The sequence below is a fragment of the Hyla sarda genome, chromosome 1 (assembly GCF_029499605.1).
Source record: "Hyla sarda isolate aHylSar1 chromosome 1, aHylSar1.hap1, whole genome shotgun sequence".
NCBI lineage: Eukaryota > Metazoa > Chordata > Amphibia > Anura > Hylidae > Hyla > Hyla sarda.
This window is the reverse complement of record NC_079189.1, coordinates 15,423,789-15,436,962: the sequence shown is the minus strand read 5'-3', so window position 1 is coordinate 15,436,962 and position 13,174 is coordinate 15,423,789. Positions and strand designations below refer to the sequence as shown.

The 13,174-nt window shown below is 44.2% G+C and overlaps 1 protein-coding gene and 1 long non-coding RNA gene across 2 annotated transcripts in view; one reads left to right on the top strand and one right to left on the bottom strand.

The window, feature by feature from the left end:
• Positions 1-5,273, top strand: part of LOC130314253 (uncharacterized) — an 82,520-nt gene extending 77,247 nt beyond the window's left edge. The window contains exons 3-5 of the long non-coding RNA XR_008862032.1: positions 91-212; positions 314-538; positions 4,774-5,273. This is a non-coding gene — a long non-coding RNA (uncharacterized LOC130314253). The remainder of the gene's footprint in view (positions 1-90; positions 213-313; positions 539-4,773) is intronic.
• SFXN5 (sideroflexin 5) overlaps positions 1-13,174 on the bottom strand; it is a 296,507-nt gene that overhangs the window by 242,661 nt on the left and 40,672 nt on the right. The gene's annotated exons all lie outside the window — the stretch shown is intronic.

The following is a 13,174-nucleotide window of genomic DNA, read 5'->3' as shown; positions in this document are numbered from 1 at the left end:
AAATTCCGTTTGTATATTCTTATTAAGGTGCACTGAGTGCAGAAGGATGAGGGCAAAACTTAATTTTTTACATTTTTATTTTAACACAAGGCCTCAATATACCAAAATGTGAAAAAAAGTGAAAGGGTGTGAATACTTTCCGAACACACCATAATCTCGTTTTGCGGCTTATTCTGCACATAGATCTTTCGAGTTCTGTTGCCAAGTGACTTGTGAGTATATATAGATGTATCATCGTCTTCTTCACGTTAGAGGCTGCGGATCCCTCAGATGCTTGTGAGTAACATATTGTGCATAAATATTTATATTAAAGTGTAAATGCCGGGAACATCGCGCAGGAGGCTGGATGTGAAAAGAAGATTAAATCGGTGCAAATGACAACAGACTAATTGAATTAGAAGAGAGATGAGGTGGGACGGAGGGGAGCCGGGTCCTGTTCTCCTGGATACACCTCATCCATGGTACAGGGTAAAATCCGGCTTCATATACTATGTTCCGATCACTGGTATCAATGCACATGCTCAGTCGCAATAAAAAAGTAAGTAAACCTGAATTCCTTCATTGGTTACTGTGCGTAATTAGAGACAAACACAATGTAATACAATTGTCTATGTCATTTATTGAGAACACTGGGTAAACATCCACCAGGCAGGGAGTAAAAGAAAAAAGAAAAAAAAAATCCTGAATTGGTTACTGTGCAGAACTATAGACCAGTGTTTCCCAACCAGGGTGCCTTCAGCTGTAGCAAAACTACAACTCCCAGCATGCCCGCTTTGGCTGTCCAGGCATGCTGGTAGTTGTAGTTTTTCCACAGCTTGAGGAACCCTGGCAGGGAAGCACAGCTGAAGACAAAAACAATGTAACTAAGCACAATTGTCCACCTCATTTATTGAGCATACTGTGTACACATCAACCATGCAAGGAGAAAAATAAATTAAGTAAACCTAAATTCCTGCATTGGTTACTGTGCATAACTATAGACCAGTGTTTCCCAATCAGGGTGCCTCTTGCTGTGGACAAACTAAAACTCCCAGCATGCCTGGACAGCCTTTATGCTGGGATTTGTAGTTTTGCCACAGCTGGAGGCACCCTGGCTGGGAAACAATGCTATAGACAAACATAGTATAACTACGGTAAACACAATTGTCCACGTAATTTATTGAGCACACAGTGTAAACATCCACCATGTAGGGAGAGAAAAAAGTAAGTGAATCTAAATTCCTGCAGTGGTTACTGGGCAAAACTATAGACAAACACAATGTAACTAAACACAATTGTCACTTATTGAGCACACTGTGTAAACATCCACCAGGCAGGGAGAAAATAAAAGTTTAAAAAAATCCTGTATTGGTTACTGTGTGGAACTATATATTAGTGTTTCCCAACCAAGGTGCCTCCTGCTGTGGCAAAACTACAACTCCCAGCATGGCCGGACAGCCTTTGGCTGGAAGTACTGGAAGGATGAAGATCTTTGTATATAATTAATTTACAAATCTGTATAACTTTCTGGCACTATTTTTTTTCTGGAGTACCCCTTTACTCCAAAAGCACAACAGGCAATGGGTGGGACAGGAAGTATGGCACTGACACTAGGGGGGATGGGACAGGTGAGATGACATTGATACGGGGGGGGGGGTGTAGGACAGGTGAGATGACACTGACACTAGGGGATCAGACAAGTATGATGGCACTGACACTAGGGAGGATAGGACAGGTGAGATGACACTAGGGAGGATAGGACAGGTGAGATAACACTAGGGAGGATAGGACAGGTGAGATGACACTAGGGAGGATAGGACAGGTGAGATGACACTAGGGAGGATAGGACAGGTGAGATGACACCGATACTAGGGAGGATAGGACAAGAGAGATGACACTAACACTAGGGAGGATAGGACAGGTGAGATGACACTAACACTAGGGAGGATAGGACAGGTGAGATGACACTAACACTAGGGAGGATAGGACAAGAGAGATGACACTGACACTAGGGAGGATAGGACAGGTGAGATGACACTAGGGAGGATAGGACAGGTGAGATGACACTAGGGAGGATAGGACAGGTGAGATGACACTAGGGAGGATAGGACAGGTGAGATGACACTAGGGGGGATAGGACAGGTGAGATGACCCTAAGGGAGGATAGGACAGGTGAGATGACACTGACACTAGGGGGGATAGGACAGGTGAGATGACACTGACACTAAGGAGGATAGGACCGGTGAGATGACACTAGGGAGGATAGGACAGGTGAGATGACACTAGGGAGGAAAGGACAGGTGAGATGACCCTAAGGGGGGATAGGACAGGTGAGATGACACTAGGGAGGAAAGGACAGGTGAGATGACACTAGGGAGGATAGGACAGGTGAGATGACACTAGGGAGGATAGGACAGGTGAGATGACACTAGGGGGGATAGGACAGGTGAGATGACACTGACACTAAGGAGGATAGGACAGGTGAGATGACACTAGGGAGGATAGGACAGGTGAGATGACCCTAAGGGGGGATAGGACAGGTGAGATGACACTGACACTAGGGAGGATAGGACAGGTGAGATGACACTGACACTAGGGAGGATAGGACAGGTGAGATGGCACTAGGGAGGATAGGACAGGTGAGATGACACTAGGGAGGATAGGACAGGTGAGATGACCCTAAGAGAGGATAGGACAGGTGAGATGACACTGACACTAGGGGGGATAGGACAGGTGAGATGACACTAGGGGGGATACGACAGGAGAGATGACACTAGGGAGGATAGGACAGGTGAGATGACACTAGGGAAGATAGGACAGGTGAGATGACACTGACACTAGGGAGGATAGGACAGGTGAGAGGACACTGACACTAGGGAGGATAGGACAGGTGAGAGGACACTGATACTCGGGAGGATAGGACAGGACAGGTGAGATGACACTGACACTAGGGAGGATAGGACAGGTGAGATTACACTAGGGGGGATAGGACAGGTGAGATGACACTAGGGAGGATAGGACAGGTGAGATGACACTAGGGAGGATAGGACAGGTGAGATGACACTGACACTAGGGAGGATAGGACAGGTGAGAGGACACTGACACTAGGGAGGATAGGACAGGTGAGATGGCACTAGGGAGGATAGGACAGGTGAGATGACACTAGGGAGGATAGGACAGGTGAGATGACCCTAAGAGAGGATAGGACAGGTGAGATGACACTGACACTAGGGGGGATAGGACAGGTGAGATGACACTAGGGGGGATACGACAGGAGAGATGACACTAGGGAGGATAGGACAGGTGAGATGACACTAGGGAGGATAGGACAGGTGAGATGACACTGACACTAGGGAGGATAGGACAGGTGAGAGGACACTGACACTAGGGAGGATAGGACAGGTGAGAGGACACTGATACTCGGGAGGATAGGACAGGACAGGTGAGATGACACTGACACTAGGGAGGATAGGACAGGTGAGATTACACTAGGGGGGATAGGACAGGTGAGATGACACTAGGGAGGATAGGACAGGTGAGATGACACTGACACTAGGGAGGATAGGACAGGTGAGAGGACACTGACACTAGGGAGGATAGGACAGGTGAGATGACACTGACACTAGGGAAGATAGGACAGGTGAGATGACACTGACAGTAGGGAGGATAGGACAGGTGAGATGACACTAGGGAGGATAGGACAGGTGAGATAACACTGACACAAGGGAGGATAGGACAGGTGAGAGGACACTGACAGTAGGGAGGACAGGACAGGTGAGAGGACACTGACAGTAGGGAGGATAGGACAGGTGAGAGGACACTGACAGTAGGGAGGATAGGACAGGTGAGAGGACACTGACAGTAGGGAGGATAGGACAGGTGAGAGGACACTGACAGTAGGGAGGATAGGACAGGTGAGAGGACACTGACAGTAGGGAGGATAGGACAGGTGAGATGACACTGACACAAGGGAGGATAGGACAGGTGAGATGACACTGACACTAGGGAGGATAGGACAGGTGAGATGACACTGACACAAGGGAGGATAGGACAGGTGAGATGACACTGACACTAGGGAGGATAGGACAGGTGAGCTGACACATGTACCTATGAGCAGCATAAGAAGCAGAATTGCTCTATGTACACGACATTTCATAATCTGCAGTGGGATCCTCTTGGCTCGGTGACATTCCTCATACGGAGAACTTTCTATCAATATGTTTCTAGTTCTCAACCAATATGTCACAGAGAACGTGGAGACTGATATATTTACAGAACACATGTATTAGAGAAATAGGAATCCCTACACCATATATCACAGCCATATCACAAATAATACGAATTCATCTGGCAAGAGACATTTATAGATGTCACCCGGAGGGGGTCCAGAAATATCCGACATGGAGACGTGTTTCACAGCATAAAGATGGATAAGATGGGTGATTAGGCGGTCTCCATGATGAGAACGTGACATATGGATTAGTGAAAATGTATGGAAAGTGTCACGAGTTCTAGGATCTGAGATGTTCCTCCTCTTGCTATAGACATAGCTGCCTCATTTCAGGCATTGTGATGACTAGATATGACACGGTGCTCTCTGCTGCCACTTCTGTCCATGTCAAACTTCTGCTCTGGACAGTTCCTGACAAGGACAGAGGTGGCAGTAGAGAGCAATATATCAGTTGACTGACCCTCCTTGGATCAGATCCTGTAGCCATATTAGGCTTACATCTATTATATATATCGGACGTGTGAAGTGTCTCATTATTACCGGTGCCTTTTTTCAATCACCAGGGTCACACGTCTTCCTCCCATCACCATCGAGGCCGCGGCTTCTACTAACCCAGATAATGGTCTCTTTATCACCCTGCTGGCGACTGCGGGGACACATCACCTTGTATGACGGTGACACCGGACAATTGTTTCTCTACAGCTGTGAAGAGGATCATTATTTCATCCTGTAGCAGTCTCGGTCACGTCAGGTCTCATCTGTGTTCCTCAGACATTGTATTCCTTGGGCAGAACACTACAGGAGGTAACTTCTGCTTTCTTAGACTTCACGTTCTCGGGTGTTCCTAGTAGTTTTCAGGTTGACATAAGGCCTTGGGACCTATATTTAGGATGGCATCTTGTGACTAGACTCGTTTGCGCATAAGTCTCAACATGTGGCCCAAAGAGGTGTCCCTGCACAGGAAGAAAGACAAAAGTATCTACTGTCCAAATCAACAATATGGTGCATTGTTAAAAAGAAGGGAATAGCTGGTAAGATTTAGTCATAGAAGACTAATATAGTGGACGATTGCAGAATTCTTCCTTTGGTAAATAAAATCGCAGTTACGACATTTAGCCAAGTCAAAAACATCTATCATCGTATCGCAGAATTCTTACTTTGGTATGGAAAATCGTCATTACGACATCTAGCCAAGGCAAAAGCATCCCTCATCGTATCGCAGAATTCTTCCTTTGGTAAAGAAAATCGCCAATACGACATCTGGCCAAGTCAAAAACATCTATCATCGTATCGCAGAATTCTTACTTTGGTATGGAAAATCGTCATTACGACATCTAGCCAAGGCAAAAGCATCCCTCATCGTATCGCAGAATTCTTCCTTTGGTAAAGAAAATCGCCATTACGACATCTGGCCAAGTCAAAAACCTCCATCATCGTATCGCACAATTCTTCCTTTGGTATAGAAAATCGCCATTACGACACCTAGCCAAGTCAAAAGCATCCATCATCGTATCGCACAATTCCTCCTTTGGTAAAGAAAATCGCCAATACGACATCTGGCCAAGTCAAAAACATCTATCATCGGATCGCAGAATTCTTCCTTTGATAAAGAAAATCGCCATTACGACGTCTAGCAAAGTCAAAAACATCCATCATCGTATCGCAGAATTCTTCCTTTGGTAAAGAAAATCGCCATTACGACATCTAGCCAAATCAAAACTATCCATCATCGTACGATGATGGATGTTTTTGACTTGGCTAGATGTTGTAATGGCGATTTACTTTACCAAAGGAAGAATTCTTCGATCGTCCACTATATTAGTCTTCCATGACTAAACCCCACCAGTTATTTCTTTCTTTTTAACAATGGTCCAGATTGTTGATTTGGTCAGTAGATATGCTTTGTCTTTTTCCTTTCATTATAATTTCGTCCTTCTTCCCGTGCAGGGACACCTCTTTGGGCCACATGTTGAGATTTTCCATATATGCCAGCCATATGCTAATTCAACACTTGGAATTAACCCTAGACTTTTTATCCCCATGGGCCATGAAATAGTGAGGTAACCAGCTGCCCTGGACCATGAGGGCAGGGTCTAGCGGTGCCAACACAGCCACAGTGTAGTTAAAAAGCCCATGACCATGCTGATCCACATGGATTTCTGTTGACTCTTATGGCCACATTTTTGTTGTGGTTTTCCAGTAAAATACACCATAACAATCAATAAAGAACCTGGCTAAACAATATGTTGCCCAGGAGTGTGACCTCAACTGAGCCCAGGATGGAAGTGGTTCATGGGTGGTAGCTCTAGCGTTGCTTTCAATTGTATCTGCCTCTTTAGGATTCAGATGCAGTTGAAAACGATGACAGGGCAGAGAGCAATTGGTTGTCACTTGCTCTCACAAGCTGCAGGCCGATTGCCGTTTCCCTGGCAGAGCTTTTTACTAGGAAAAGCGGGCATATCCCAATCTTCTAATACATCGATCATTTGTCTTTTATTGAAACCCAGTAAAGATCCATTAAGCCCTGGGACTTGTAGACCCGATTCCCTCATCAATGTCGATTCTAAACTAAGATCATAGTGGACAGGCTTTCCCTAAGACTATCCTCATTTATCTCCCCAGCTCAGATTGGATTTATCTGCCATCATGAACATTCGTACTGTTCTTGCCATCTTGGATTCAGTCCAGTACCAGCCCAGACAGGCAGGGCCAAGGCCGGCTCTGCCTATAGGCAATAGGCAGCCACCTAGAGCACCCTCTTGATGGGGGTGCTGGTCTGCCCACGCACTAAACTTAGCCAGCATCCGAAGTCACAATCACCGGCTCACCCAGCAGCAACCCCACCCACCGTACGGTAACACTGTCATGTGCATTCTTCAGCATGTCAGAGAAGCACAACACCGTAGTCCCAGGCAAGATCACCGATGCCAGACCCACCAACCCTCCCTCCCACACCTCCCTGCAAGCCGCGCTCCTCTCCGAGATCCGTGACAGTGTGAGCATCACATTTCTTCTGTCAACTGCTACTCCCCGGTCAATGGGCAGAGTCCAGGGGACGGCAGAATTAGCTCTAGCTCTAGGGTGGCAAAAATCCTTGCACAAGCCCTGGGAAGGCTGCCCAACATTAGGAAGATTAGATGCTGAAAAGGCATTGGATAATATTGTCTGGTCTTCGTTGGGTTCGGTGCTGGACTCCATGGGATTCAAGGGCTTTTCGAGTCTTATTACGGAACATGTATAATCCTCTTAAAAGGGTACTCCGCTGCTCAGCGTTTGGAACAAACTGTTCTGAACGCTGGAGCCACCACCGGGAGCTCGTGTCGTCACGCCACCTCCCATAGACTTGCATTGAGGGGGCAGGGCGTAACGTCATGATGGGGTGGGGCTATGACGTCACAAGCTCCCGGCGCCGGCTCCAGTGTTCGGAACAGTTTGTTCCAAACGCTGAGAAGCGTAGTACCTCTTTAAGGCAAGAATTTACCTACCAGGCTCTCTCTACTGTTTTCCCCCTGCAAAAGGGGACGTGTCCAGGATGCCCGCTCTCTCCACTACTCATTGATAAGACTCTAGAGCCACTGGCTAGATTTCTCCCTGAAATTGATTTCTTCAAGGTTATAGGCAACAGTGAAGTGCAGGGATCCCTGTTTGCTAAACTGTTATTACTAAGACGACCCTCTCAGTCATATCTGCAGCCTAAGAGATGAGTTGTCCTCTTAGCCTCCTCTTTAATGACCTATCTAGCCACAGCCCCTCAATGCAAGTCTTTGGGAGGGGGCCTAGACTTGCATTGAGAGGGAGTGGTGTGACGTCACGAGGGGCGTGGCCACGACTTCACGACCCCCGCAGCTGCACCCAGCGTTTGGAACTAAATGTTACGGACGCTGGGGCAGTGAAGTACCCCTTTAAGATAGGGAAAGCCGCTCATTCTTTGTATTGTCTAATTACAGGCAGAAATGCACAGGGAACATAACTTGCCCCTTTCTCCGTTAGGATGATCTCCAAGCAGCACCTGCATTCTATGCGGGGCTGCTGCTCCAGTCTCGGAAATCTCTGTGTGACGGGACTGAAGACGTGACATCACGCCACGTCCCCTCGTGACATCACGCCACAGCCCTCCATTCATGTCTATGGGAGGGGGCGTGAAGGCCATCACGGCCCCTCCCATAGACATGAATGGAGGGTGTGTGGCTTTACATCACAAGGGGACGTGGCATGGGGTGATGTCACGTCTCCAGGCCCGGAAACACAGAGATCTCCAAGACTGGAGCAGCAGCCCCGCATAGAACGCGGGTGCTGCTTGGCGATAGCGGGGGTCCCAGCAGTGGGCCCCATGCGATCAGACATCTTATCTTCTATCCTTTGGCCGGAATACACCTTTAATCTTGTTTTACGGGGAAGAGGGAGTAAATTTATCCAATATTAGAGGGTACAATGTGGCATGTCTCACTAGACATATCGTGGACTGGTCCATCCCACTGACTGTCCTCCCACAGAAAGGCAGATGGTGGCTCCCTGGCACCCGTTGGCGATTCTTCACTGTGCCCTCCTTGCCTCAAGTCATCAAGCATTGTCCATTATTTAGAGACACGCTCATAAGTGTATGTGTCAGGTACCGACCGGGGGACAGGGAGAGTGAGCCCTAAACTGACCCTAAAACCATCTCTCCCTGCCTACTTGTCCATCCACCCTAAACAGTGGATCGACAACTGGGCGCTGGTCCCTTCCTGCGCTTAAGTGCAGTGGCGTAAAAATACATAATATACATAGTTGGTCAAAGGCCCGGAACGGAAAACTAGACAACCAGATATACCAGACAGAATACAAATACTAACAAGGCAGAATATAAACTCACAAACAGAGCAGAATATAATGAATTAACAAACAATTCATAAACCGGATATCAGATAAACATCAGACAGGATAAAATGAACAAGACTAGGCATGATAAGAGTATACAGCAGAATCCAGGAGATGAAGGGGATAAAAAGAAGTACTGAGAGCCAAAACACTAAACTGAACGGGTAACATAGAACACTGTTCACAAACAGGTAAAAGTACAAAGGACAAAGATCAGATCAACCAAACAGGATATAAATACAGGACACTGTTCACACTGGGACACGGAACATACAAACTGGACTCCAGAATACAAAACAGGAATATAACATACAGAGCACAGGGTACAAGCTAGACTCAGACACAGTGAACACAGACAAAGCTGAACAGGCATAATCCTAAAACCGACTAAACACAGACTAAAATACAAGGAGCATGCTATATAACCATGGCTAAAAACCCAGATAAAACGACAAGACAAATACAGGGTAAATGCTGAAGCAGACATAGTCAGAATATAGCACAAACAGACATAGTAGTATTGAACTCAATAACTAGCACCAGAATGCAAGAGAACTCTGGCTAAATAACTCCAACCGAGTTCTCATTCGCTCAGAGCATTAACTATTCCCAATCCAGGTGAAATAGCAAACTGCTCTGAACAAACTAGTGTGTGAATACACACCTAAACAGAAAAATACAAAAACAAATAAACGGACATTACAGTATGGGTCTCGGTCATGCCTCCTCTAAATATTCATCACCGTGGCATGTGCTGGATTTCCCGGCAGGCCGTACGAACAAACTATTTCACCTCTGGCAATCGAAAGGCGTCCGGACCTTTGGTGATCGAATGAGTGTAAATGATCGTGTTCTGACTTAGAAGCCAAATTCGGTATTCCGGACTTTACAATTGTTACAGTATGGTCGGTAGCGCTCCTATTATCTCTCTATATCTCGAAAGAAGGGGACCCCAACGAACCTGACTCCCTACTTACATCTCAGCCGGATGAGTCGATGACAAGTCTGTATGGCAGACTTAAAAAGTGTTTTTTCCCCTTCCTCTTCTAACCAAACGGGTCAGGATACGGAAGTGAGATATTACATCTTAGTCGGCTTGAATTATTTCCTTAAACGTGTACGACATCAGAAATGGAGGAAAATGGGTCTCAAACTTATTCACTCGGCTGTATATGCCTTTGCTACCTTTACATGGTAACCATCATAGGCAAGAACTATTCCCAAAATGTAAGTTCAAATCACTGGGCATTGCCCCAACAGTGGAACAGGTCAGCCTTCGGCTGACCTGTTCCACTGTTGGGTCAATGCCCAGTGATTTGACCCTTCTAGAATCAGGTTTTTAGCCCTTATAAAGTCCCTTACTGGCTATTTGGGTTAATATGAAGTCTCCATATTGGTGTGGATTCCACAGACACTACGCCTTCTTACTGACACCTGCCCCCTATAGCACATTCTGTCTTCACCATGGCTATAGAGGGTCTTGTTCAGGAAAGGCTGTCACCTACACCTCCCGACATTGGACACATAACTGAAGCCCTAAATCATTCTGCACTAGATAGGAGGAGACGTCTTCTCAATAAGGAAGTCAAGGCACGAAAGTTCTTAAGTCAGTGGAAGTTGTTTCCGTATTCTGTCTGCTGTATAAATTCCTGATCTTATTATGGGGTACACTATGTTTACCACATTCCTTTCTATACCGTCTTGTTTACCACATTCATTTCTATACCGTCTTGTTTACCACATTCATTTCTATACCGTCTTGTTTACCACATTCACTTATATACTATCTTGTTTACCACATTCATTTTTATACAGTCTTGTTTATCTGTCATCATGTTGTGTTACTGCTAAATAAATATTTTTCGTATTGCTTGGAACCAGCCCTGGACATCTCTTCATTTCTATACCACATTCATTTCTATACCGTCTTGTTTACCACATTCATTTCTATACCGTCTTGTTTACCACATTCATTTCTATACAGTCTTGTTTACCACATTCATTTCTATACCGCCTTGTTTACCACATTCACTTATATACTATCTTGTTTACCACATTCACTTCTATACCTTCTTGTTTACCACATTCATTTTTATACAGTCTTGTTTATCTGTCATCATGTTGTGTTACTGCTAAATAAATATTTTTCGTATTGCTTGGAACCAGCCCTGGACATCTCTTCATTTCTATACCACATTCATTTCTATACCGTCCTGTTTACCACATTCCCTTCTATACCATCTTGTTTACCCCATTCACTTCTATACCGTCTTGTTTACCACAGTCACTTCTATACCGTCTTGTTTACCACAGTCACTTCTATACCGTCTTGTTTATCACATTCATTTCTATGCCATCTGGTTTACTATATATACTTCTATACTGTCTTGTTTACCACATTCACTTACATACCATCTTGTTTACCACATTCACTTCTATACCTTCTTGTTTACCACATTCATTTCTATACCGTCTTGTTTATCACATTCATTTCTATGCCATCTGGTTTACTATATATACTTCTATACTGTCTTGTTTACCACATTCACTTACATACCATCTTGTTTACCACATTCACTTCTATACCTTCTTGTTTACCACATTCATTTCTATACCGTCTTGTTTACCACATTCATTTCTATACAGTCTTGTTTACCACAATAATTTCTATACCGTCTTGTTTACCACATTCATTTCTATACCGTCTTGTTTACCACATTCATTTCTATACCGTCTTGTTTACCACATTCATTTCTATACCGTCTTGTTTACCACATTCATTTCTATACCGTCTTGTTTACCACATTCATTTCTATACAGTCTTTTTTTACCACATTCACTTATATACTATCTTGTTTACCACATTCACTTCTATACCTTCTTGTTTACCACATTCATTTTTATACAGTCTTGTTTATCTGTCATCATGTTGTGTTACTGCTGAATAAATATTTTTCGTATTGCTTGGAACCTGCGCAGGACATCTCTTCATTTCTATATCACATTCCCTTCTATACCGTCTTGTTTACCACATTCACTTCTATACCATCTTTTTTACCACATTCACTTCTATACCATTTTGTTTATCAAATTCATTTCTATACCTTCTTGTTTACCACATTCACTTCTATACAGTCTTTTTTACCACATTAATTTCTATACCATCTTGTTTATCACATTCATTTCAATACCATCTGGTTTACTACATATACTTCTATACTGTCTTGTTTACCACATTCATTTCTATACTGTCTTGTTTACCACATTCATTTACATACCTTCTTGTTTACCACATTCATTTCTATACCGTCTTGTATACCACATTCATTTCTATACCGTCTCGTTTGTCACATTCATTTCTATACCGTCTTGTTTACCACATTCACTTCTATACCTTCTTGTTTGTCACATTCATTTCTATACCGTCTTGTTTACCACATTCATTTCTATACCGTCTCGTTTGTCACATTCATTTCTATACCGTCTTGTTTACCACATTCATTTCTATACAGTCTTGTTTACCACATTCACTTCTATACCGTCTTGTATACCACATTCATTTCTATACCGTCTTGTATACCACATTCACTTCTATACCTTCTTGTTTGTCACATTCATTTCTATACCGTCTCGTTTGTCACATTCATTTCTATACAGTCTTGTTTACCACATTCACTTCTATACCGTCTTGTATACCACATTCATTTCTATACAGTCTTGTTTACCACATTCACTTCTACACCCTCTTTGTTGTTATTATAGTTCTGTTTTGTTCATTTTGCTTCGTTGTGGCCCAACCATGTTCTACCTTCTCTACTGTTTGGAGACTATACCTTGGCGATTCAGTATCTGTATCATTTATGGACTCACAATATATGTTATTTGACTGTATGTGATTTTATTAGTTATCCATATTTTCTGTGACATCTCTATTTATCTTGCCATTACTTACATACTGTTCTATTTTATTGTATGCCATTCTGAACTGTATGAATTTTGTTTAACAAAAAAATGGTTACCGCGCATGGTTTTGTACCTTTGTACACTGCTGCATGCTCTTTTTGTGGCATTGTTACCGCGCTGGTTTATTTTTTTGCCCCCCCCCCC